General features: G+C 39.3%; 1 long non-coding RNA gene across 1 annotated transcript in view; it reads right to left on the bottom strand.

Annotated features, from left to right (window-relative positions):
* The window catches only part of LOC134751460 (uncharacterized), a 176,526-nt gene that overhangs the window by 76,769 nt on the left and 72,451 nt on the right, over nt 1-27,306 (bottom strand). The gene's annotated exons all lie outside the window — the stretch shown is intronic.

The raw sequence follows: 27,306 nt of genomic DNA on the forward strand, positions 1-27,306 counted from the left end.
TATAAAAATAATCAATGCAAATATTGCAAATAAAAAAAATCATTTATCCATATATAAATAGATTTTTTTATATTTTTATTTTTAGTTTTTTATTCTTACTATGGCAGTACCGCTCTATCCTATTATATCCTCTTTGATATGATCCTGTAGACCGTGGATATGATATTCCGTTTTTTTTTTCTCTAATCACTCTTTCAAGGCCAGTTCGAACGTCCACTTGACATCAGAATGATATCAGTGTGGCTACCACCAGTTTGGCACTGACATAAACGCCATCGAGACCGTAACTTACTTTCTATGCATCTCGCTCGTACTCGCATATTAGTGCGAGCGAGATGTAAAAGTAAAATACGTAGACGTTACGTATACGTTTCTGTAACAACCTATAATTATGCAATTAATGAGTATCTTATCTTATCTTATCTTAAATGCCAGTTTGGCACTGTCAGTGACTCATTACGGGTACTAAATGATGTTGATATCATTTAGTTATCGTGCGGGTCGCTTGCGCCAATTCACATACACAAGTACTAGCGAAATGCACGATATCAGAATGACATCATATGTCATTCTGATATCAGTGTGCGTTCGAATTGTCCTGTTTAGCGTCGTTATATTTCACCGGGCTTAAACCACAGTAACTGTCACATAGTAGCAAACATTGTTGCTTATCTCCGGATTATTCGCTGACCAGAGTTTTAACTAGTTAGTTCATAGTTCAATAGTTCACCGTATTATTGTGCTAGTTCAAACTATAGTTACGTTATAACGACAAGATGATTAGTTTTGTTTAATAAATACATTGTTTTGGTTGTCGAGGTTCTTACTTTTGAACGAGTCGTGACGTATTAGTACATACATATTCGTAATGTTTCTCATTGTTTGTAATAGTTCGTATACTAACATTTACCTATTCGTATATACTTGTACTAACAATTTTATGGATAATATGTCTGAACTGAACGTATAAGGCGTGTATTTTTTTTTATTTGCAGCTCTAATATTTTCTAGATTCCTTATTCTTTTTATTTTTTGTTGTAATTTAACCTAACTGGTTTTCTTATTTTAATGGATATTGACGACCGGTCTGGCCTAGTGGGTAGTGACCCTGCCTGTGAAGCCGATGGTCCTGGGTTCGAATCCCGGTAAGGTCATTTATTTGTGTGATGAGCACAGACATTTGTTCCTGAGTCATGGGTGTTTTGTATGTGTGTAGTATTTTTATATTGTATTTGTATATTATACACACACGTATACACACACACACATTCACTTGCAACAATTAACTTGATCGAGTCGCAACGCTGATGGTTAACTTTAAAATTCCAATAAGTTTAATTTAGTTAGTCAATATAATTTAAGATAGTTTTGAATGCTTGTTTCTTAATAATTTATTGTAAAAAATGTGAAATTAATTCTGTTTTCTATCTCCTCTTCTTATAGGCTTTAAGTTATGTTAATTAATTGTATAAACTCATTCGAGTCTGGGTTACCTACGAGACAGGCTAAGCCTAGTGTAGGAACCAGAGTAACCTGACTGTATTTTCTATGCCAGGTACATCTTTATAAAAAAAAATTATTTTATAAAGATGTACCTGGCATTAATATTAATATCGTTGTCTAAGTACCCATGACACAAGCCTTCTTGATCATACTGTGGGGCTTGGTCAATTTGTGTAAGAATGTCCTATAATATTTATCTGTCTGTCATGCATGAGACTCTTTTTATTATAAAACTGAATCGTTAAACATTACTATACTCTAACTATCCTGAACCCTAACATGCTCGCGTTTCATAATTTTACCGTGTATCATTTTAATTTATTGCAAGTCATCATCATCTTTCTCACGTTGTCCCGTCTTTTTGTCCCAGAATAGGGTCCGCTTGGCAACTAATCCAAAGAATTGGCGTAGGCACTAGTTTTTACGAAAGCGCCTGCCATCTGACCTTCCAACCCTGAGGGTAAACTAGAGTCTAGACCTTATTGGGATTAGTCCGGTTTCCTCACGATGTGTTCCGGTCCGAAAAGCGGCTAGTAAATATCAAATGATATTTCGTACATACGAGTAAGTCCCGAAAAACGAGCCGGGGTTCGAACCCGCGACCTTCAGATTGTAAGTCGCACCGCATGTTCTTACCGCTAGGCCACCAGCGCTTTAATCTGTATCTTAACGTAGTGTTCAATCTAAATAAATGCCATGGATTTCATTCTTAATACCTAGAACTGCATTCAAAGTGTATATTTAGTTGAATCGCATTTCTCTGCACCGTCCTGATAGTTCGCAATAAATTACAAAGTTACATTGTAGTTAAACTCTACAAACTTAGACTATAATTTCAAAGAAGTATCTCGCATTGTTTGTTTCTAAAAGAGCACGCTTAAGTTTGTAAAAGAGGGCTCCACGTGCTGGCCGGTGAGAAAAAAAAGGGACGAGCGCAGGTAGAAAACACAATACGAAGGATGCGTTCCGTTTCAACATCATTCACAAACTTATCAGTCGGCCGTCAAACTTATCGACGATCTTTATGTAAACGGAATAAGATTGAAATCGGTTTAATTTCGATTTGCCCAACCGCAATTAATTTGAGTTTCAAACTGCGCTCTGGTGTATGGAGCGTTTATCGCCGGTCAAATTTTATGTTCCGAACGCAGCTTTTAGAATCTTTTAGGTTAGTTTGGTCCGTTCGCGGTATGATGCGTTGCGTTCTGCATTCGCGTTTGTGTTTTTAAATGTTTATAATTAGTTAAACAGTGATTTTTGTGTGTAAATGTGTTTAATGTGTTGTGTGTAGTGTTCTGTGTTGGATTGCCATTCTGAGTTTGGATTTTTTCGCTTGGTATGTACGGCATTTTGTGAATGCCAGTTGTTTATACTCAGGGGGTGCAAGTTGCATCTATTCTATACTTATATAGAGATGCTTAAATGTTAGTGTTATATACGATTATAGTATTAGAAGAATGTGGAAGTAGGTAATAGTTATGACATTTTATAGACTAGTTCATTTTGAACGAATAGTTTAGTTAGTATACATGAAAGGGAAGTTTTTGTTAGAAAACACTAACCTGGGCTAGTATCAAACGCAACAAGTGGTTTTTGAATACGAGTAGTCAGTACACGACCAATTGGTCGACCAATTATTCAGAATTATGATGATTATATACCTATATTGTCTTCATTATTTGCATCTTACGTTCATTTAAAGACAATTAATGGGATGTGACGTTCTTTGATAAGAAGCATCACATTATCGATTTTGATATTAGGAACTAGTACTTAATAGTGATTTAAAAAGGATACAGTAACATCTTTATTTACATCCGATATTAAACTAATTAGGCATTTAAATATTATTCATATGACATTAAGTTACCTTGAAAACTGCACAAATATGGGTTCTGTGCAGTGTAATATGCAGCTTCCTTGTATTAAATTAATAATTACAATTATATTTAAATCATAAAAGATGTCTGTCAACTCTCTTTTTATAAACAAATGACCATATATAGAGATGTCTTCAAAACAATATATATCTATGTTTCCATTAAGTAACCCACGGGCCAATTCGAACAATGATCTAGATATGAAACAGAAACGATAACGAGATATTTAAGAAAGTCATGTCAAATTTGACATTTCCGCGATTCCGAATGTCCTCTTGAACGATCTCTTTAAGATTTGCTTAAGTTATTACTTAGACATCCAATGGATATCTAACGGATATCCCAAAAGTCACAATAATTGTACCGTGAAATGACAATTGGTTTCTCGAATCTTACTGAAAAAATAACTAGTTGAGAACTAAACTATAACGTATCTATTAGATCTCGTATTGTTCTCGTATCTAGTTATTGTCACGTTGTTCGAATTGACCGGCCAATCTTTATTACGCTCCTTTTGTAGGTCCTAAATAAATAAATAAATAAATATTATATGACAATATTACATATATCGACCTTGTCCCACAATAAACTCAATAAGGCTCGTGTTATGTACGATATATTATAAATATATATAGATAAATACTTATATACATACATAGAAAACATCCATAACTCCGAAACAAATAAAAGTGATAAACGCACGTGACAGCGTGATAAAACGGTATCCGTCACTTTCTATCCCGCTAAGTGACAGTTATTTTATCACGTGGATAAAGCCATCCATAATACGCCTGCAGGATTCGAACCTGGAACGGTGCTTTGTGGGCTCACTAAGGTAGATAGGGAACAAATATTGGAGCTCATCATACAAATAAATGCGTATATGAATTTAAACCCGGAACCATCGGCTTCTCGACTAATCGTCAACTTTCTCAAGGGTCCCCGGCAAGGTGTCTGTGAACCTAGCATATCAAGTGCTAGCATCTCAATCTTTTTTAAGAGTTCTAGTAGCATCCCTAATAGTTCTACAGTTCTAGGTGGTTTTTTTTCATAGTTCTGCTCATTTTCGCGAAAAAAATGAAATTTGAAAATGAGATGCTAACTTCACATTTTGACACTCCAGCATCCCAGCCGTTATCCACTCCACAGCCTCAAAATAGCATTCAAACGTAAGATACTAACATTTCTAGACGATATATAATGAGTTCTAGTCAAAACTGTAAAAAAAATTTTTTCCATATATGTATGGGACACGAACATCAAAAGCAATTGTAGGTATATTCTGATTAAAGCTAAGTTTGAGCTAAAATCCCAAATTTGACAGCTAGCATCTCAGCAGTTCCGGATAGCCAGATGCCTAGTGCACTAGAATACACACAGTTCTATCTTCTAGAAGGAAATTTGACAGAGTTTTGATAGACTATGTCCGAAAATAGACGCAAAATCGAGTAATTGCTAAATTCTGAGCTAGCATCCCAGCCAATGCAAGTCTTACACCCAGCATCTCAGCAGTTCTGGATAGCCAGCTCCCTATTGCACTAGAATACACACAGTTCTATCTTCTAGAAGGAAATTTTACAGAGTTTTGATAAACTATATCCGAAAATAGTCGCGAAATCGAGTAATTGCCAAGTTCTGGGCATAGCATCTCAGCCAATGCAGATCTGATACCAGGCATCTCAGCAGTTCTGGATAGCCAGCTCACTAGTGCACTAGAATACACACAGTTCTTTCTTCTAGAACAAAATTTGACGGAGTTTTGATAGACTATGTCTGAGAATAGTCTCAAAATCGAGTAAATGCTATGTTCATAGATTAGCATCCCAGCCAATGCAGGTCTTACAACCAGCATTTCAGCAGTTTTGGATAGCTAGAACCCTAGTGCACTAGAATACACACAGTTCTATCTTCTAGAAGGAAATTTGACAGAGTTTTGATAGACAATGTCCGAAAACAGTCGCGAAATCGAGTACTTGCTAAGTTCTGGGCATAGCATCCCAGCCAATGCTGATCTGATACCCGGCAACTCAGCAGTTCTAAATAGCCAGCTCACTAGTGCACTAGAATACACACAGTTATATCTTCTAGACGTAAATTTGACAGAGTTTTGATAGACTATGTCCGAAAATAGTCGCAAAATCAAGAAATTGCTAAGTTCTGAGCTAGCATCCCAGCCAATGCAGGTCTTACAACCAGCATCTCAGCAGTTCTGGATAGCTAGAACCCTAGTGCACTAGAATACAGACAGTTCTATCTTCTAGAAGGAAATTTTACAGAGTTTTGATAAACTATATCCGAAAATTGTCTCAAAATCGAGTAATTGCTAAGTTCTGAGCTAGCATCCCAGCCAATGCTGATCTGATACCCGGCATCTCAGCAGTTCTAAATAGCCAGCTCACTAGTGCACTAGAATACACACAGTTCTGTCTTCTAGAACGAAAATTGGCAGAGTTTTCACAGACTGTCCGAAAATTGTCTCAAAATCGAGAAATTGCTTAGTTGTGAGCTAGCATCCCAGCCAATGCAGGTCTTACACCCAGCATCTCAGCAGTTCTGGATAGCCATCTCCCTATTGTACTAGAATACACACAGTTCTGTCTTCTAGAACGAAAATTGGCAGAGTTTTGACAGACTGTCAGAAAATTGACTCAAAATCGAGAAATTGCTAAGTTCTGAGCTAGCATCCAAGCCACTGCAGGTCTTACTCCCAGCATCTCAGCAGTTCTGGATAGCCAGCTCCCTATTGCACTAGAATACACACAGTTCTATCTTCGAGAAGGAAATTTTACAGAGTTTTGATAAACTATATCCGAAAATAGTCGCTAAATCGAGTAATTGCTAAGTTCTGAGCTAGCATTCCAGCCAATGCAGGTCTTATACACAGCATCTCAGCAGTTCTGGATAGCCAGCTCCCTAGTGCACTAGAAAACACACAGTTCTATCTTCTATCACGAAATTTGACCGAGTTTTGATAGGCTATCCGAAAATAGTCTCAAAATCGAGTAATTGCTAAGTTCTGAGCTGGCATCCCAGCCAATGCAGGTCTGATACCCGGTATCTCTGCAGTTCTGGATAGCCACCTCACTAATGCACTAGAATACACACAGTTCTATCTTCTAGAACAAAATTTTATGGAGTTTTGATAGACTATGTCCGAAAATAGTCTCAAAATCGAGTAAATGCTATGTTCTTAGATTAGCATCCCAGCCAATGCAGGTCTTACAACCAGCATCTCAGCAGTTCTGGATAGCCACCTCACTAATGCACTAGAATACACACAGTTCTATCTTCTAGAACAAAATTTGACGGAGTTTTGATAGACTATGTCTGAGAATAGTCTCAAAATCGAGTAAATGCTATGTTCATAGATTAGCATCCCAGCCAATGCAGGTCTTACAACCAGCATTTCAGCAGTTTTGGATAGCTAGAACCCTAATGCACTAGAAAACACACAGTTCTATCTTCTAGAAGGAAATTTGACAGAGTTTTGATAGACAATGTCCGAAAACAGTCGCGAAATCGAGTACTTGCTAAGTTCTGGGCATAGCATCCCAGCCAATGCTGATCTGATACCCGGCATCTCAGCAGTTCTAAATAGCCAGCTCACTAGTGCACTAGAATACACACAGTTCTATCTTCTAGACGTAAATTTGACAGAGTTTTGGTAGACTATGTTCGAAAATAGTCGCAAAATCAAGAAATTGCTAAGTTCTGAGTCAGCATCCCAGCCAATGCAGGTCTTACAAACAGCATCTCAGCAGTTCTGGATAGCTAGAACCCTAGTGCACTAGAATACAGACAGTTCTATCTTCTAGAAGGAAATTTTACAGAGTTTTGATAAACTATATCCGAAAATTGTCTCAAATTCGAGTAATTGCTAAGTTCTGAGCTAGCATCCCAGCCAATGCTGATCTGATACCCGGCATCTCAGCAGTTCTAAATAGCCAGCTCACTAGTGCACTAGAATACACACAGTTCTGTCTTCTAGAACGAAAATTGGCAGAGTTTTGACAGACTGTCCGAAAATTGTCTCAAAATCGAGAAATTTTTTAGTTGTGAGCTAGCATCCCAGCCAATGCAGGTCTTACACCCAGCATCTCAGCAGTTCTGGATAGCCATCTCCCTATTGCACTAGAATACACACAGTTCTGTCTTCTAGAACGAAAATTGGCAGAGTTTTGACAGACTGTCCGAAAATTATCTCAAAATCGAGAAATTGCTAAGTTCTGAGCTAGCATCCCAGCCAATGCAGGTCTTACACCCAGCATCTCAGCAGTTCTGGATAGCCAGCTCCCTATTGCACTAGAATACACACAGTTCTATCTTCTAGAAGGAAATTTTACAGAGTTATGATAAACTATATCCGAAAATAGTCGCTAAATCGAGTAAATGCTAAGTTCTGAGCTAGCATCCCAGCCTATGCAGGTCTTATACACAGCATCTCAGCAGTTCTGGATAGCTAGAACCCTAGTGCACTAGAATACAGACAGTTCTATCTTCTAGAAGGAAATTTTACAGAGTTTTGATAAACTATATCCGAAAATTGTCTCAAAATCGAGTAATTGCTAAGTTCTGAGCTAGCATCCCAGCCAATGCTGATCTGATACCCGGCATCTCAGCAGTTCTAAATAGCCAGCTCACTAGTGCACTAGAATACACACAGTTCTGTCTTCTAGAACGAAAATTGGCAGAGTTTTGACAGACTGTCCGAAAATTGTCTCAAAATCGAGAAATTGCTTAGTTGTGAGCTAGCATCCCAGCCAATGCAGGTCTTACAACCAGCATCTCAGCAGTTCTGGATAGCCACCTCACTAATGCACTAGAATACACACAGTTCTATCTTCTAGAACAAAATTTGACGGAGTTTTGATAGACTATGTCTGAGAATAGTCTCAAAATCGAGTAAATGCTATGTTCATAGATTAGCATCCCAGCCAATGCAGGTCTTACAACCAGCATTTCAGCAGTTTTGGATAGCTAGAACCCTAATGCACTAGAATACACACAGTTCTATCTTCTAGAAGGAAATTTGACAGAGTTTTGATAGACAATGTCCGAAAACAGTCGCGAAATCGAGTACTTGCTAAGTTCTGGGCATAGCATCCCAGCCAATGCTGATCTGATACCCGGCATCTCAGCAGTTCTAAATAGCCAGCTCACTAGTGCACTAGAATACACACAGTTCTGTCTTCTAGAACGAAAATTGGCAGAGTTTTGACAGACTGTCCAAAAATTATCTCAAAATCGAGAAATTGCTAAGTTCTGAGCTAGCATCCCAGCCAATGCAGGTCTTACACCCAGCATCTCAGCAGTTCTGGATAGCTAGAACCCTAGTGCACTAGAATACAGACAGTTCTATCTTCTAGACAGAAATTTGACAGAGTTTTGATAGACAATGTCCGAAAACAGTCGCGAAATCGAGTAATTGCTAAGTTCTGAGCTAGCATCCCAGCCAATGCAGGTCTTATACACAGCATCTCAGCAGTTCTGGATAGCCAGCTGCCTAGTGCACTAGAATACACACAGTTCTATCTTCCATGACGAAATTTGACCGAATTTTGATAGTCTGTCCGAAAATAGTCTCAAAATCGAGAAATTGCTTAGTTGTGAGCTAGCATCCCAGCCAAAGCAGGTCTTACACCCAGCATCTCAGCAGTTCTGGATAGCTAGAACCCTAGTGCACTAGAATACACACAGTTCTATCTTCTAGAAGGAAATTTGACAGAGTTTTGATAGACAATGTCCGAAAACAGTCGCGAAATCGAGTAATTGCTAAGTTCTGGGCATAGCATCCCAGCCAATGCTGATCTGATACCAGGCATCTCAGCAGTTCTAAATAGCCAGCTCACTAGTGCACTAGAATCCACACAGTTCTGTCTTCTAAAACTAAATTTTATGGAGTTTTGATAGACTATGTCCGAAAATAGTCGCAAAATCAAGAAATTGCTAAGTTCTGAGCTAGCATCCCAGCCAATGCAGGTCTTACAACCAGCATCGCAGCAGTTCTGGATAGCTAGAACCCTAGTGCACTAGAATACAGACAGTTCTATCTTCTAGAAGGAAATTTTACAGAGTTTTGATAAACTATATCCGAAAATAGTCGCGAAATCGAGTAATTGCTAAGTTCTGGGCATAGCATCCCAGCCAATGCTGATCTGATACCCGGCATCTCAGCAGTTCTAAATAGCCAGCTCACTAGTGCACTAGAATACACACAGTTCTATCTTCTAGACGGAAATTTGACAGAGTTTTGATAGTCTATGTCCGAAAATAGTCGCAAAATCAAGAAATTGCTAAGTTCCGAGCTAGCATCCCAGCCAATGCAGGTCTTACAACCAGCATCTCAGCAGTTCTGGATAGCTAGAACCCTAGTGCACTAGAATACAGACAGTTCTATCTTCTAGAAGGAAATTTTACAGAGTTTTGATAAACTATATCCGAAAATTGTCTCAAAATCGAGTAATTGCTAAGTTCTGAGCTAGCATCCCAGCCAATGCTGATCTGATACCAGGCATCTCAGCAGTACTATATAGCCAGCCCACTAGTGCACTAGAATACACACAGTTCTGTCTTCTAGAACGAAACTTGGCAGAGTTTTGACAGACTGTCTGAAAATTGTCTCAAAATCGAGAAATTGCTTAGTTGTGAGCTAGCATCCCAGCCAATGCAGGTCTTACACCCAGCATCTCAGCAGTTCTGGATAGCTATCTCCCTATTGCACTAGAATACACACAGTTCTATCTTCTAGAAGGAAATTTTACAGAGTTTTGATAAACTATATCCGAAAATAGTCGCTAAATCGAGTAAATGCTAAGTTCTGAGCTAGCATCCCAGCCTATGCAGGTCTTATACACAGCATCTCAGCAGTTCTGGATAGCTAGAACCCTAGTGCACTAGAATACAGACAGTTCTATCTTCTAGAAGGAAATTTTACAGAGTTTTGATAAACTATATCCGAAAATTGTCTCAAAATCGAGTAATTGCTAAGTTCTGAGCTAGCATCCCAGCCAATGCTGATCTGATACCCGGCATCTCAGCAGTTCTAAATAGCCAGCTCACTAGTGCACTAGAATACACACAGTTCTGTCTTCTAGAACGAAAATTGGCAGAGTTTTGACAGACTGTCCGAAAATTGTCTCAAAATCGAGAAATTGCTTAGTTGTGAGCTAGCATCCCAGCCAATGCAGGTCTTACAACCAGCATCTCAGCAGTTCTGGATAGCCACCTCACTAATGCACTAGAATACACACAGTTCTATCTTCTAGAACAAAATTTGACGGAGTTTTGATAGACTATGTCTGAGAATAGTCTCAAAATCGAGTAAATGCTATGTTCATAGATTAGCATCCCAGCCAATGCAGGTCTTACAACCAGCATTTCAGCAGTTTTGGATAGCTAGAACCCTAATGCACTAGAATACACACAGTTCTATCTTCTAGAAGGAAATTTGACAGAGTTTTGATAGACAATGTCCGAAAACAGTCGCGAAATCGAGTACTTGCTAAGTTCTGGGCATAGCATCCCAGCCAATGCTGATCTGATACCCGGCATCTCAGCAGTTCTAAATAGCCAGCTCACTAGTGCACTAGAATACACACAGTTCTGTCTTCTAGAACGAAAATTGGCAGAGTTTTGACAGACTGTCCAAAAATTATCTCAAAATCGAGAAATTGCTAAGTTCTGAGCTAGCATCCCAGCCAATGCAGGTCTTACACCCAGCATCTCAGCAGTTCTGGATAGCTAGAACCCTAGTGCACTAGAATACAGACAGTTCTATCTTCTAGACAGAAATTTGACAGAGTTTTGATAGACAATGTCCGAAAACAGTCGCGAAATCGAGTAATTGCTAAGTTCTGAGCTAGCATCCCAGCCAATGCAGGTCTTATACACAGCATCTCAGCAGTTCTGGATAGCCAGCTGCCTAGTGCACTAGAATACACACAGTTCTATCTTCCATGACGAAATTTGACCGAATTTTGATAGTCTGTCCGAAAATAGTCTCAAAATCGAGAAATTGCTTAGTTGTGAGCTAGCATCCCAGCCAAAGCAGGTCTTACACCCAGCATCTCAGCAGTTCTGGATAGCTAGAACCCTAGTGCACTAGAATACACACAGTTCTATCTTCTAGAAGGAAATTTGACAGAGTTTTGATAGACAATGTCCGAAAACAGTCGCGAAATCGAGTAATTGCTAAGTTCTGGGCATAGCATCCCAGCCAATGCTGATCTGATACCAGGCATCTCAGCAGTTCTAAATAGCCAGCTCACTAGTGCACTAGAATCCACACAGTTCTGTCTTCTAAAACTAAATTTTATGGAGTTTTGATAGACTATGTCCGAAAATAGTCGCAAAATCAAGAAATTGCTAAGTTCTGAGCTAGCATCCCAGCCAATGCAGGTCTTACAACCAGCATCGCAGCAGTTCTGGATAGCTAGAACCCTAGTGCACTAGAATACAGACAGTTCTATCTTCTAGAAGGAAATTTTACAGAGTTTTGATAAACTATATCCGAAAATAGTCGCGAAATCGAGTAATTGCTAAGTTCTGGGCATAGCATCCCAGCCAATGCTGATCTGATACCCGGCATCTCAGCAGTTCTAAATAGCCAGCTCACTAGTGCACTAGAATACACACAGTTCTATCTTCTAGACGGAAATTTGACAGAGTTTTGATAGTCTATGTCCGAAAATAGTCGCAAAATCAAGAAATTGCTAAGTTCCGAGCTAGCATCCCAGCCAATGCAGGTCTTACAACCAGCATCTCAGCAGTTCTGGATAGCTAGAACCCTAGTGCACTAGAATACAGACAGTTCTATCTTCTAGAAGGAAATTTTACAGAGTTTTGATAAACTATATCCGAAAATTGTCTCAAAATCGAGTAATTGCTAAGTTCTGAGCTAGCATCCCAGCCAATGCTGATCTGATACCAGGCATCTCAGCAGTACTATATAGCCAGCCCACTAGTGCACTAGAATACACACAGTTCTGTCTTCTAGAACGAAACTTGGCAGAGTTTTGACAGACTGTCTGAAAATTGTCTCAAAATCGAGAAATTGCTTAGTTGTGAGCTAGCATCCCAGCCAATGCAGGTCTTACACCCAGCATCTCAGCAGTTCTGGATAGCTATCTCCCTATTGCACTAGAATACACACAGTTCTGTCTTCTAGAACGAAAATTGGCAGAGTTTTGACAGACTGTCCGAAAATTATCTCAAAATCGAGAAATTGCTAAGTTCTGAGCTAGCATCCCAGCCAATGCAGGTCTTACACCCAGCGTCTCAGCAGTTCTGGATAGCCAGCTCCCTATTGCACTAGAATACACAGAGTTCTGTCTTCTAAAAAAAATTTGACGGAGTTTTGATTGACTATGTCGGAGAATAGTCTCAAATCGAGTAAATGCTATGTTCTTAGATTAGCATCCCAGCCAATGCAGGTCTTACAACCAGCATCTCAGCAGTTCTGGATAGCCAGAACCCTAGTGCATTAGAATACAGACAGTTCTGTCTTCTAGAACGAAAATTGGCAGAGTTTTGACAGACTGTCCAAAAATTATCTCAAAATCGAGAAATTGCTAAGTTCTGAGCTAGCATCCCAGCCAATGCAGGTCTTACACCCAGTATCTCAGCAGTTCTGGATAGCTAGAACCCTAGTGCACTAGAATACAGACATTTATATCTTCTAGACGGAAATTTGACAGAGTTTTGATAAACAATGTCCGAAAACAGTCGCGAAATCGAGTAATTGCTAAGTTCTGGGCATAGCATCCCAGGCAATGCTGATCTGATACCCGGCATCACAGCAGTTCTAAATAGCCAGCTCACTAGTGCACTAGAATACACACAGTTCTGTCTTCTAGAACGAAAATTGACAGAGTTTTGACAGACTGTCCGAAAATTGTCTCAAAATTGAGAAATTGCTTAGTTGTGAGCTAGCATCCCAGCCAATGCAGGTCTTACACCCAGCATCTCAGCAGTTCTGGATAGGTAGAACCCTAGTGCACTAGAATACACACAGTTGTATCTTCTAGAAGGAAATTTGACAGAGTTTTGATAGACAATGTCCGAAAACAGTCGCTAATCGAGTAATTGCTAAGTTCTGGGCATAGCATCCCAGCCAATGCTGATCTGATACCCGGCATCTCAGCAGTTCTAAATAGCCAGCTCACTAGTGCACTAGAATCCGCACAGTTCTGTCTTCTAAAAAAAAATTGACGGAGTTTTGATTGACTATGTCCGAGAATAGTCTCAAATCGAGTAAATGCTATGTTCTTAGATTAGCATCCCAGCCAAGGCAGGTCTTACAACCAGCATCTTAGCAGTTCTGGATAGCTAGAACCCTAGTGCATTAGAATACAGACAGTTGTATCTTCTAGAAGGAAATTTGACAGAGTTTTTATAGACAATGTCCGAAAACAGTCGCGAAATCGAGTAATTGCTAAGTTCTGAGCATAGCATCCCAGCCAATGCTGATCTGATACCCGGCATCTCAGCAGTTCTAAATAGCCAGCTCACTAATGCACTAGAATACACACAGTTCTGTCTTCTAGAACGAAAATTGGCAGAGTTTTGACAGACTGTCCAAAAATTATCTCAAAATCGAGAAATTGCTAAGTTCTGAGCTAGCATCCCAGCCAATGCAGGTCTTACACCCAGCATCTCAGCAGTTCTGGATAGCTAGAACCCTAGTGCACTAGAATACAGACAGTTCTATCTTCTAGACAGAAATTTGACAGAGTTTTGATAGACAATGTCCGAAAACAGTCGCGAAATCGAGTAATTGCTAAGTTCTGGGCATAGCATCCCAGGCAATGCTGATCTGATACCCGGCATCTCAGCAGTTCTAAATAGCCAGCTCACTAGTGCACTAGAATACACACAGTTCTGTCTTCTAGAACGAAAATTGGCAGAGTTTTGACAGACTGTCCGAAAATTGTCTCAAAATCGAGAAATTGCTAAGTTCTGAGCTGGCATCCCAGCCAATGCTGATCTGATACCCGGCATCTCAGCAGTTCTAAATAGCCAGCTCACTAGTGCACTAGAATACACACAGTTCTATCTTCTAGACGGAAATTTGACAGAGTTTTGATAGACTATGTCCGAAAATAGTCTCAAAATCGAGTAAATGCTATGTTCTTAGATTAGCATTCCAGCCAATGCAGGTCTTACAAACAGCATCTCAGCAGTTCTGGATAGCTAGAACCCTAGTGCACTAGAATACACACAGTTCTATCTTCTAGAAGGAAATTTGACAGAGTTTTGATAGAGAATGTCCGAAAACAGTCGCGAAATCGAGTAATTGCTAAGTTCTGGGCATAGCATCCCAGCCAATGCTGATCTGATACCCGGCATCTCAGCAGTTCTAAATAGCCAGCTCACTAGAGCTCTAGAATACACACAGTTCTGTCTTCTAGAACGAAAATTGGCAGAGTTTTGACAGACTGTCCGAAAATTGACTCAAAATCGAGAAATTGCTTAGTTCTGAGCTAGCATCCCAGCCAATGCAGGTCTTACACCCAGCATCTCAGCAGTTCTGGATAGCCATCTCCCTATTGCACTAGAATACACACATTTCTGTCTTCTAAAACGAAAATTGGCAGAGTTTTGACAGACTATCCGAAATTGTCTCAAAATCGAGAAATTGCTAAGTTCTGAGCTAGCATTCCAGCCAATGCAGGTCTTACACCCAGCATCTCAGCAGTTCTGGTTAGCCAGCTCCCTACTGCACTAGAATACACACAGTTTGGTCTTCTAGAACGAAATTTGACACAGTTTTGATAGACTATGTCCGAATAGTCACAAAATCGAGTAATTGCTAAGTTCTGGGCTAGCATCCCAGCCAATGCTGATCTGATACCCGGCATCTCAGCAGTTGTAAATAGCCAGCTCACTAGTGCACTAGAATCCGCACAGTTCTGTCTTCTAAAAAAAAATTGACGGAGTTTTGATTGACTATGTCCGAGAATAGTCTCAAATCGAGTAAATGCTATGTTCTTAGATTAGCATCCCAGCCAAGGCAGGTCTTACAACCAGCATCTTAGCAGTTCTGGATAGCTAGAACCCTAGTGCATTAGAATACAGACAGTTGTATCTTCTAGAAGGAAATTTGACAGAGTTTTTATAGACAATGTCCGAAAACAGTCGCGAAATCGAGTAATTGCTAAGTTCTGAGCATAGCATCCCAGCCAATGCTGATCTGATACCCGGCATCTCAGCAGTTCTAAATAGCCAGCTCACTAGTGCACTAGAATACACACAGTTCTGTCTTCTAGAACGAAAATTGGCAGAGTTTTGACAGACTGTCCAAAAATTATCTCAAAATCGAGAAATTGCTAAGTTCTGAGCTAGCATCCCAGCCAATGCAGGTCTTACACCCAGCATCTCAGCAGTTCTGGATAGCTAGAACCCTAGTGCACTAGAATACAGACAGTTCTATCTTCTAGACAGAAATTTGACAGAGTTTTGATAGACAATGTCCGAAAACAGTCGCGAAATCGAGTAATTGCTAAGTTCTGGGCATAGCATCCCAGGCAATGCTGATCTGATACCCGGCATCTCAGCAGTTCTAAATAGCCAGCTCACTAGTGCACTAGAATACACACAGTTCTGTCTTCTAGAACGAAAATTGGCAGAGTTTTGACAGACTGTCCGAAAATTGTCTCAAAATCGAGAAATTGCTAAGTTCTGAGCTGGCATCCCAGCCAATGCTGATCTGATACCCGGCATCTCAGCAGTTCTAAATAGCCAGCTCACTAGTGCACTAGAATACACACAGTTCTATCTTCTAGACGGAAATTTGACAGAGTTTTGATAGACTATGTCCGAAAATAGTCTCAAAATCGAGTAAATGCTATGTTCTTAGATTAGCATTCCAGCCAATGCAGGTCTTACAAACAGCATCTCAGCAGTTCTGGATAGCTAGAACCCTAGTGCACTAGAATACACACAGTTCTATCTTCTAGAAGGAAATTTGACAGAGTTTTGATAGAGAATGTCCGAAAACAGTCGCGAAATCGAGTAATTGCTAAGTTCTGGGCATAGCATCCCAGCCAATGCTGATCTGATACCCGGCATCTCAGCAGTTCTAAATAACCAGCTCACTAGAGCTCTAGAATACACACAGTTCTGTCTTCTAGAACGAAAATTGGCAGAGTTTTGACAGACTGTCCGAAAATTGACTCAAAATCGAGAAATTGCTTAGTTCTGAGCTAGCATCCCAGCCAATGCAGGTCTTACACCCAGCATCTCAGCAGTTCTGGATAGCCATCTCCCTATTGCACTAGAATACACACATTTCTGTCTTCTAAAACGAAAATTGGCAGAGTTTTGACAGACTATCCGAAATTGTCTCAAAATCGAGAAATTGCTAAGTTCTGAGCTAGCATTCCAGCCAATGCAGGTCTTACACCCAGCATCTCAGCAGTTCTGGATAGCCAGCTCCCTACTGCACTAGAATACACACAGTTTGGTCTTCTAGAACGAAATTTGACACAGTTTTGATAGACTATGTCCGAATAGTCACAAAATCGAGTAATTGCTAAGTTCTGGGCTAGCATCCCAGCCAATGCTGATCTGATACCCGGCATCTCAGCAGTTGTAAATAGCCAGCTCACTAGTGCACTAGAATACACACAGTTCTGTCTTCTAGAACGAAAATTTGCAGAGTTTTGACAGACTGTCCGAAAATTGTCTCAAAATCGAGAAATTGCTTAGTTCTGAGCTAGCATCCCAGCCAATGCAGGTCTTACACCCAGCATCTCAGCAGTTCTGGATAGCCATCTCCCTATTGCACTAGAATACACACATTTCTGTCTTCTAGAACGAAAATTGGCAGAGGTTTGACAGACTATCCGAAAATTGTCTCAAAATCGAGAAATTGCTAAGTTCTGAGCTAGCATTCCAGCCAATGCAGGTCTTACACCCAGCATCTCAGCAGTTCTGGATAGCCAGCTCCCTACTGCACTAGAATACACACAGTTTGGTCTTCTAGAACGAAATTTGACACAGTTTTGATAGACTATGTCCGAATAGTCACAAAATCGAGTAATTGCTAAGTTCTGGGCATAGCATCCCAGCCAATGCTGATCTAATCATTTTGATTCTGACGTAAAATTCTGTTTTGCATTTGCTTGCACATATGCATTCTTTAAAAATACGCCTTTTGTGCCGCTCAAGGGTTTAATGTTTTCGCACAGTAAAACTCAAAAAGAAAACAGATGACAAATTCCTAGACAAATTATTGTTCACATCAAGGTATTCGAAAAGGGAACTTTTCTTCCCTGCTAGGAGGGATCAAAGTGGCACTTTTCTGTTCAAGGACATTTTATTGCCAGTTTAAAATATTATAATATGTTATAATCGATTACGTGCATACTATTTTTCTAAGTTAAATAATATTTTTCCCCTCACTAGCTCGGAAAGCCGTCTTTTATCCTTTAAAACAAGCGAGGAAAAACGCATTTTATCCACTAGTGGGGACAGTAATTTGACCTTGGGATGGAGCGTGTTTAAGTAGCTTGACAGATAACAAAACGTAAAAAGCTCATAATAATGGTTCGTTCGATATTAATTATCATTAAATAAATGGTTTGAGAATTTAATAAAAAATACCAAATTTAGCTTTATTAATGATTTTAAGTCATAAACCTTAAATTCGATAACAAACATTTCTTTTTTTAAATGATGTTGCATGTAATTCTGAACGCACAAGTTGCAATTCGAGTCGATGCAATTTCAAAACGCATCGTCAAAAATGTCAACATTGTCAACAAAAAATTTCTCACCGACTCCGACACGTAAAAATACACAACTTCCAGTTTTCTGTTATAATATCGTATTATCGTTAAAAAAATTAGTGATTCCAGTGATGAAGATGATCTAACGCCTGTGGATGTTGCACTTTCCTCGCTATAGTGAGGGGAAAGTTTTGTGTTACACACGGTTGCAAGTGTATTTTACTTCTCATGTGTTAAAACACTCGCTACGCTCAGGATTCTATTTTAGAACCACTCGCTTCGCTCGTGGTTCAACTATAGAATCCTTTCGCTTACTCGTGTTTCAATTCCACACTCGCGGATAAAATACAACTTTGCACCCTTGTATAACAAATAACTATTGTTGTAATTGTAAACAATAAATGTAATTAGCGTATTTTAAATTAATTAATAGCATATTTAAATGAAGTAAATTAATTAATTAGCGTAATATTTACAAAGAAACGTAAAAAAACATTAGTTTAATAATTTAATTTTTATTTTGACATTTTAGGTCTCCTTAAACGCAGCCATACTTGTCTATGCAATTTAAAAAGTTTATATTTAAAGTTTTGTACAAATATTTCACAAAGCATAATTATGCGGTTCTGTATTGTGTATAAGTTTGTAAATACTTAGTTTAAATCAATAACTTTATAATAATAAATATAAGTGATATCAGTCTTCATAGTGTTCTTCCGAAGATTTGGTTCAAAGGGGTAAGAGCTAATTTGTTACCAGAAAAATCTACAAAAATAATGTACTTGATTTTCAGTGTATCATTTTAGGTGTTTGCTGCTGTCTTTGAAAAGATATTAGGTACATAATTATGAGCTGTAGGTACTTTTAATTTGTCAGTACAGTCACGTCTGAAAATATCGATACTGACAAAGTGCCAGAAGTATGTACCTATACTTAGGGTGTGTATACATATTTTTGGCACTTTGTCCGTATCGATCTTTGCTTAAAATAATAATGTTTTGAAACCTAATATATGTATGTAATTTCCTCATAGGTGATGTGAAAAGCAGTATGTGTCACATGGTAGCAAAATTATTTTCACCTTGGGCGTTAACACTTGAATCCCTCACTACGCTCAGGATTCTATGTTAGAATCCCTCGCTACGCTCAGGATTCTATTATAGAAGCCTTCGCTTCGTTTAGGATTCAATTGTACGCCCTCGCCGTAAATATGTCATTTTGCTCCCTTGTGACAGTTGTGACACAATCTACTATTGTACCAACTAAACTAACTAATATAGTTACATAATATTGTCTTCGGTTACCGCGATAGTTACTCATGAAATAAAACTATGAAAACGGATTATATAGGTCAACGGGTGACCACGAACGCTGTAAAGAGTTCGAAACGTCGGGATGTATTATAAATTCAATATACGCGATATAATCCGTTTTCATAGTTTTATTTCATAATATAGTTACTTTATTAATTTGTTTTATACAAATTATAAATTTAATAAGTACTTGCATTTTTTAAATTAAATGCAAGTATCTAATAAATTTCCAATTAAAAACTAAAATCATTTTACGGGCAATGGTACGGGCAACTTAACGGCCTGATTTCGTTAAATTATGTTTTATCCCTTTCTTACAAATGCATAAGTCAAAATGACAGATAAAGACAAACAATTCATAGCTAATTCAGGGAAGTAACGCGTTTAAGAAAAAAACCGGCCAAGTGCGAGTCGGACTCGCGCACCGAGGGTTCCGTACTTTTTAGTATTTGTTGTTATAGCGACAACAGAAATACATCATCTGTGAAAATTTCAACTGTCTAGCTATCACAGTTCATGAGATGCAGCCTGGTGACAGACGGACAGCGGAGTCTTAGTAATAGGGTCCCGATTTTACCCTTTGGGTACGGAACCCTAATAACGCCATAGTATTATTAGTAGTAGTGGTATTTTTAGTCGTATAAGTATGATTTTGGCTCCGCTATAAATATTTCTTAGTTAACCCTTAAATATGCAATAAACTTGCAAAATTTTCCTAGATATACAATAATAATGTAATGAACTAAATTTGGAATATGTTAATTTGTTACTCAGTCTGTATACGCCCAGTCAAACAAACCTATTTGTAATTGATGAACCTTCATAAACCAAATATTCACCCTACAATAATGACTTGTAAAATGTATTTTATTTTACCAATAAAGATCTGTATATCTGTAATATAACCGACTCTCTCTTACCTACAATGATACAATGCATATCGTCCAGTAAATTCTCCCTAAGCTATGGGACCTTTTTTACAAATAAGTACTTAGAGCGTAAAATTGGTCGATCTTATATTATAAACGAGACCAATTACATATTATAGTATTTTATACAATCGTGATATAATAGAGAGCTTTTCAGTCCAGTACCGTGTTTAAGCAACGAAGCTTGCTGAGTTGCTTAAATTAAGGTACGAGATTGAAAAGCTTGATTATATCACTATTGTATATAATACTTTTTCTACGAGACAAAAAAATAATACTTTCAACTAGTAGAATCATATAGGTAAACAAACCAAAAGTATACAGCTAAGATACGCAAGCTGCCGCAGCCCGCGATACCTTCATACAGTTCATACCGATGCCCCGGCCGCCGGGCCCGGCGCCCCCGGCGGGTTGGTCAACGACACCTCCTCGTAACTCATGAGGCCCTGGTACCGGCTCCGCGCGTAATTCAATTTTAAGACAGTTTTTTTTCTCGATTTTGGCCACCGTTGCCTATGGAGACTAACAAGCAACGCTAAGTGGTTTTCGTAGGGTATGGATGTTGCTATATGAAGGGTGTCACATGCGCGTTTCTGACTTATGAAGAAATTGTTTCTACTACAACATAAAATAAAATGTTTTTGTTGGCCAACCAATCACAAAGCAGATGCATTGAATCGAGTCTCCTCGAAATGTATGAAGTTCTATTTTCAAAATTTTTATAATTGACTAAACCGTATCGATAAAATTCTTATGCTTGAGTCGGAAGTGCCATAGACTATCCAACGTTGAAAAGAGTAAGGTTGTAGTGTTGCATGTGAAGTTGTAATACGCAGATTATACTCGACGACGAGTAGAAAAAATATATTAATAACGGGTCACTCACGTATTTTAAGTCGAAAAACGCTCCCCCCCGCATCCGACCCGTTAGTGACCCGTTATTAATATATTTAATATGTCTGTGTCTCACGGAAGTTATGAGACCAATTACCTTGCTTGTTTAATGAAATAATGAATGAGACACCAAAATACGTATAAGCATATAAGTATATTATGCTTCTGTAAAAGGATGTAATAAAAAAAAACGTATCAATATGTAGAGTCCACATTAAAAATATGTAAACGTTATTATTGTGCGTGTGACACATAGTTTGCAAAAAAAAATCCCTTATGAAAATCCTGTCTAAACTAATTTAAATTTATATTTACTTGAAAAATTCAATCAGATTCAGATGGCTCACCGCGAAAATCGGAGTTTGTCATCTGCGTCTCTATCGCTCCATTATGCAAGTGCGATAAAGATGCAGATAACTTTCGTTTGTAGCGACAGGCCCTCCGAGTACCCTTATTTGAGTTGAAGGCGAACTTAAACTTTAGTGATCACGTTAACTCACTCGCACCAACATAGTGTGAGCAAGAGGCAAGAGTACAGGGCATTAAACCATTTACCTCGGCGAACCTTTTCATTGTTTCTAATATCTGCTCTAGTATCTTACCTCTGCCCCTTCTCACAGAAAGCCAATTATAATATAAAATAAAGAAATCAGTCGCACACTGCATCTCGTTGTTGTCGCTACTACTCCCTAACTCGCTATACGCTCTCTGAAAATTCTGACGACCCTTGGTTATTCATCTTGGACTCTGGTGATTTCCCTGATATTGACCCTGGCTTGTTTTTGAATTCCGATTCCGCTTTTATACCGCTAAACGCTATCCGTTTGGATAACTTTGGTTCGAATAAATCTTGGTTTCTACACCAATATAAATCTGTGTTTGTATTCTGCGTTTCTTTCTGTTCGAATATTGATTGTATTGACAATTATTTCGTACAATTTGCAATATAAACAAATAAATAAAACTATAAGTCAAAATAGAGTCGTTTGGTTTTGTTGTAATAAATAAATCGAAGTCAAAATCGATTGGTCGTTTCGTTTATGTCTATTTGTTTGTTGCTGTCCGAAAAATGTAAAAAAAAATAAGTTCTATTACTTGGAACTGTTAAGTGGGATTGGAGCGGTCATGCCTTACGATAAGGATAAATTGGGGGAAATTTTACTTAACGACGTAGAATGTCGAACCGTCGACGAACATGGTTCCCTACCTCTGCCGTTTATTCAACAGTCTTTCAAAACTGCCAAATTTCGTTCTAGAAGATAAAACTGTGTGTATTCTCGTGAACTAGGGAGCTGGCTATCCAGACCTGCTGAGATTCTGGGTGTAAGACCTGCATTGGCTGGGATGCTAGCTCAGAACTTAGCAATTTCTCGATTTTGAGACTATTTTCGGACAGCCTATCAAAATTCGGTCAAATTTCGTGATAGAAGATAGAACTGTGTGTATTCTAGTGCACTAGGGAGCTGGCTATCCAGAACTGCTGAGATGCCGGGTATAAGACCTGCATTGGCTGGGATACTAGCTCAGAACTTAGCAATTTCTCGATTTTGAGACTATTTTCGGACAGCCTATCAAAATTCGGTCAAACTTCGTGATAGAAGATAGAACTGTGTGTATTCTAGTGCACTAGGGAGCTGGCTATCCAGAACTGCTGAGATGCTGGGTGTAAGACCTGCATTGGCTGGGATGCTAATCTATGAACATAGCATTTACTCGATTTTGAGACTATTCTCAGACATAGTCTATCAAAACTCCGTCAAATTTTGTTCTAGAAGAAAGAACTGTGTGTATTCTAGTGCATTAGTGAGGTGGCTATCCAGAACTGCTGAGATGCTGGGAATCAGACCTGCATTGGCTGGGATGCTAGCTCAGAACTTAGCAATTACTCGATTTAGCGACTATTTTCGGATATAGTTTACCAAAACTCTGTAAAATTTCCTTCTAGAAGATAAAACTGTGTGTATTCTAGTGCAATAGGGAGCTGGCTATCCAGAACTGCTGAGATGCTGGGTGTAAGACCTGCATTGGCTGGGATGCTAACTCAGAACTTAGCAATTTCTCGATTTTGAGATAATTTTCGGACAGTCTGTCAAAACTCTGCCAATTTTCGTTCTAGAAGACAGAACTGTGTGTATTCTAGTGCAATAGGGAGATGGCTATCCAGAACTGCTGAGATGCTGGGTGTAAGACCTGCATTGGCTGGGATGCTAGCTCAGAACTTAGCAATTTCTCGATTTTGAGTCAATTTTCTGACAGTCTGTCAAAACTCTGCCAATTTTCGTTCTAGAAGACAGAACTGTGTGTATTCTAGTGCAATAGGGAGATGGCTATCCAGAACTGCTGAGATGCTGGGTGTAAGACCTGCATTGGCTGGGATGCTAGCTCACAACTAAGCAATTTCTCGATTTTGAGACAATTTTCGGACAGTCTGTCAAAACTCTGCCAATTTTCGTTCTAGAAGACAGAACTGTGTGTATTCTAGTGCACTAGTGAGCTGGCTATTTAGAACTGCTGAGATGCCGGGTATCAGATCAGCATTGGCTGGGATGCTAGCTCAGAACTTAGCAATTACTCGAGTTTGAGACAATTTTCGGATATAGTTTATCAAAACTCTGTAAAATTTCCTTCTAGAAGATAGAACTGTCTGTATTCTAGTGCACTAAGGTTCTAGCTATCCAGAACTGCTGAGATGCTGGTTGTAAGACCTGCATTGGCTGGGATGCTATGCCCAGAACTTAGCAATTACTCGATTTCGCGACTATTTTCGGATATAGTTTATCAAAACTCTGTAAAATTTCCTTCTAGAAGATAGAACTGTCTGTATTCTAGTGCACTAGGGTTCTAGCTATCCAGAACTGCTGCGATGCTGGTTGTAAGACCTGCATTGGCTGGAATGCTAGCTCAGAACTTAGCAATTTCTTGATTTTGCGACTATTTTCGGACATAGTCTATCAAAACTCTGTCAAATTTCCGTCTAGAAGATAGAACTGTGTGTATTCTAGTGCACTAGTGAGCTGGCTATTTAGAACTGCTGAGATACCGGGTATCAGATCAGTATTGCCTGGGATGCTATGCCCAGAACTTAGCAATTACTCGATTTCGCGACTGTTTTCGGACATTGTCTAACAAAACTCTGTCAAATTTCCTTCTAGAAGATAGAACTGTGTGTATTCTAGTGCACTGGGGTTCTAGCTATCCAGAACTGCTGAGATGCTGGTTGTAAGACCTGCATTGGCTGGGATGCTAATCTAAGAACATAGCATTTACTCGATTTTGAGACTATTTTCGGACATAGTCTATCAAAACTCCATAAAATTTAGTTTTAGAAGACAGAACTGTGTGGATTCTAGTGCACTAGTGAGCTGGCTATTTAGAACTGCTGAGATGCCGGGTATCAGATCAGCATTGGCTGGGATGCTATGCCCAGAACTTAGCAATTACTCGATTTCGCGACTGTTTTCGGACATTGTCTATCAAAACTCTGTCAAATTTCTTTCTAGAAGATAGAACTGTGTGTATTCTAGTGCACTAGGGTTCTAGCTATCCAGAACTGCTGAGATGCTGGGTGTAAGACCTGCTTTGGCTGGGATGCTAGCTCACAACTAAGCAATTTCTCGATTTTGAGACTATTTTCGGACAGACTATCAAAATTCGGTCAAATTTCGTGATGGAAGATAGAACTGTGTGTATTCTAGTGCACTAGGCAGCTGGCTATCCAGAACTTCTGAGATGCTGTGTATAAGATCTGCATTGGCTGGGATGCTAGCTCAGAACTTAGCAATTTCTCGATTTTGAGACTATTTTCGGACAGCCTATTAAAACTCAGTCAAATTTCGTGATAGAAGATAGAACTGTGTGTATTCTAGTGCAATAGGGAGCTGGCTATCCAAAACTGCTGACATGCTGTGTATAAGACCTGCATTGGCTGGGATGCTAGCTCAGAACTTAGCAATTACTCGATTTAGCGACTATTTTCGGATATAGTTTATCAAAACTCTGTAAAATTTCCTTCTAGAAGATAGAACTGTGTGTATTCTAGTGCAATAGGGAGCTGGCTATCCAGAACTGCTGAGATGCTGGGTGTAAGACCTGCATTGGCTGGGATGCTAGCTCAGAACTTAGCAATATCTCGATTTTGAGACAATTTTCGGACAGTCTGTCAAAACTCTGCCAATTTTCGTTCTAGAAGACAGAACTGTGTGTATTCTAGTGCACTAGTGAGCTGGCTATTTAGAACTGCTGAGATGCCGGGTATCAGATCAGCATTGGCTGGGATGCTATGCCCAGAACTTAGCAAGTACTCGATTTCGCGACTGTTTTCGGACATTGTCTATCAAAACTCTGTCAAATTTCCTTCTAGAAGATAGAACTGTGTGTATTCTAGTGCACTAGGGTTCTAGCTATCCAAAACTGCTGAAATGCTGGTTGTAAGACCTGCATTGGCTGGGATGCTAATCTATGAACATAGCATTTACTCGATTTTGAGACTATTCTCAGACATAGTCTATCAAAACTCCGTCAAATTTTGTTCTAGAAGAAAGAACTGTGTGTATTCTAGTGCATTAGGGAGGTGGCTATCCAGAACTGCTGAGATGCTGGGAATCAGACCTGCATTGGCTGGGATGCTAGCTCAGAACTTAGCAATTACTCGATTTAGCGACTATTTTCGGATATACTTTATCAAAACTCTGTAAAATTTCCTTCTAGAAGATAGAACTGTGTGTATTCTAGTGCAATAGGGAGCTGGCTATCCAGAACTGCTGAGATGCTGGGTGTAAGACCTGCATTGGCTGGGATGCTAACTCAGAACTTAGCAATTTCTCGATTTTGAGATAATTTTCGGACAGTCTGTCAAAACTCTGCCAATTTTCGTTCTAGAAGACAGAACTGTGTGTATTCTATTGCAATAGGGAGATGGCTATCCAGAACTGCTGAGATGCTGGGTGTAAGACCTGCATTGGCTGGGATGCTAGCTCAGAACTTAGCAATTTCTCGATTTTGAGTCAATTTTCTGACAGTCTGTCAAAACTCTGCCAATTTTCGTTCTAGAAGACAGAACTGTGTGTATTCTAGTGCAATAGGGAGATGGCTATCCAGAACTGCTGAGATGCTGGGTGTAAGACCTGCATTGGCTGGGATGCTAGCTCACAACTAAGCAATTTCTCGATTTTGAGACAATTTTCGGACAGTCTGTCAAAACTCTGCCAATTTTCGTTCTAGAAGACAGAACTGTGTGTATTCTATTGCAATAGGGAGATGGCTATCCAGAACTGCTGAGATGCTGGGTGTAAGACCTGCATTGGCTGGGATGCTAGCTCAGAACTTAGCAATTTCTCGATTTTGAGTCAATTTTCTGACAGTCTGTCAAAACTCTGCCAATTTTCGTTCTAGAAGACAGAACTGTGTGTATTCTAGTGCAATAGGGAGATGGCTATCCAGAACTGCTGAGATGCTGGGTGTAAGACCTGCATTGGCTGGGATGCTAGCTCACAACTAAGCAATTTCTCGATTTTGAGACAATTTTCGGACAGTCTGTCAAAACTCTGCCAATTTTCGTTCTAGAAGACAGAACTGTGTGTATTCTAGTGCACTAGTGAGCTGGCTATTTAGAACTGCTGAGATGCCGGGTATCAGATCAGCATTGGCTGGGATGCTAGCTCAGAACTTAGCAATTACTCGATTTTGAGACAATTTTCGGATATAGTTTATCAAAACTCTGTAAAATTTCCTTCTAGAAGATAGAACTGTCTGTATTCTAGTGCACTAGGGTTCTAGCTATCCAGAACTGCTGAGATGCTGGTTGTAAGACCTGCATTGGCTGGGATGCTATGCCCAGAACTTAGCAATTACTCGATTTCGCGACTATTTTCGGATATAGTTTATCAAAACTCTGTAAAATTTCCTTCTAGAAGATAGAACTGTCTGTATTCTAGTGCACTAGGGTTCTAGCTATCCAGAACTGCTGAGATGCTGGTTGTAAGACCTGCATTGGCTGGGATGCTAGCTCAGAACTTAGCAATTACTTGATTTTGCGACTATTTTCGGACATAGTCTATCA

This window comes from Cydia strobilella, chromosome 22 (assembly GCF_947568885.1).
Source record: "Cydia strobilella chromosome 22, ilCydStro3.1, whole genome shotgun sequence".
Lineage (NCBI taxonomy): Eukaryota > Metazoa > Arthropoda > Insecta > Lepidoptera > Tortricidae > Cydia > Cydia strobilella.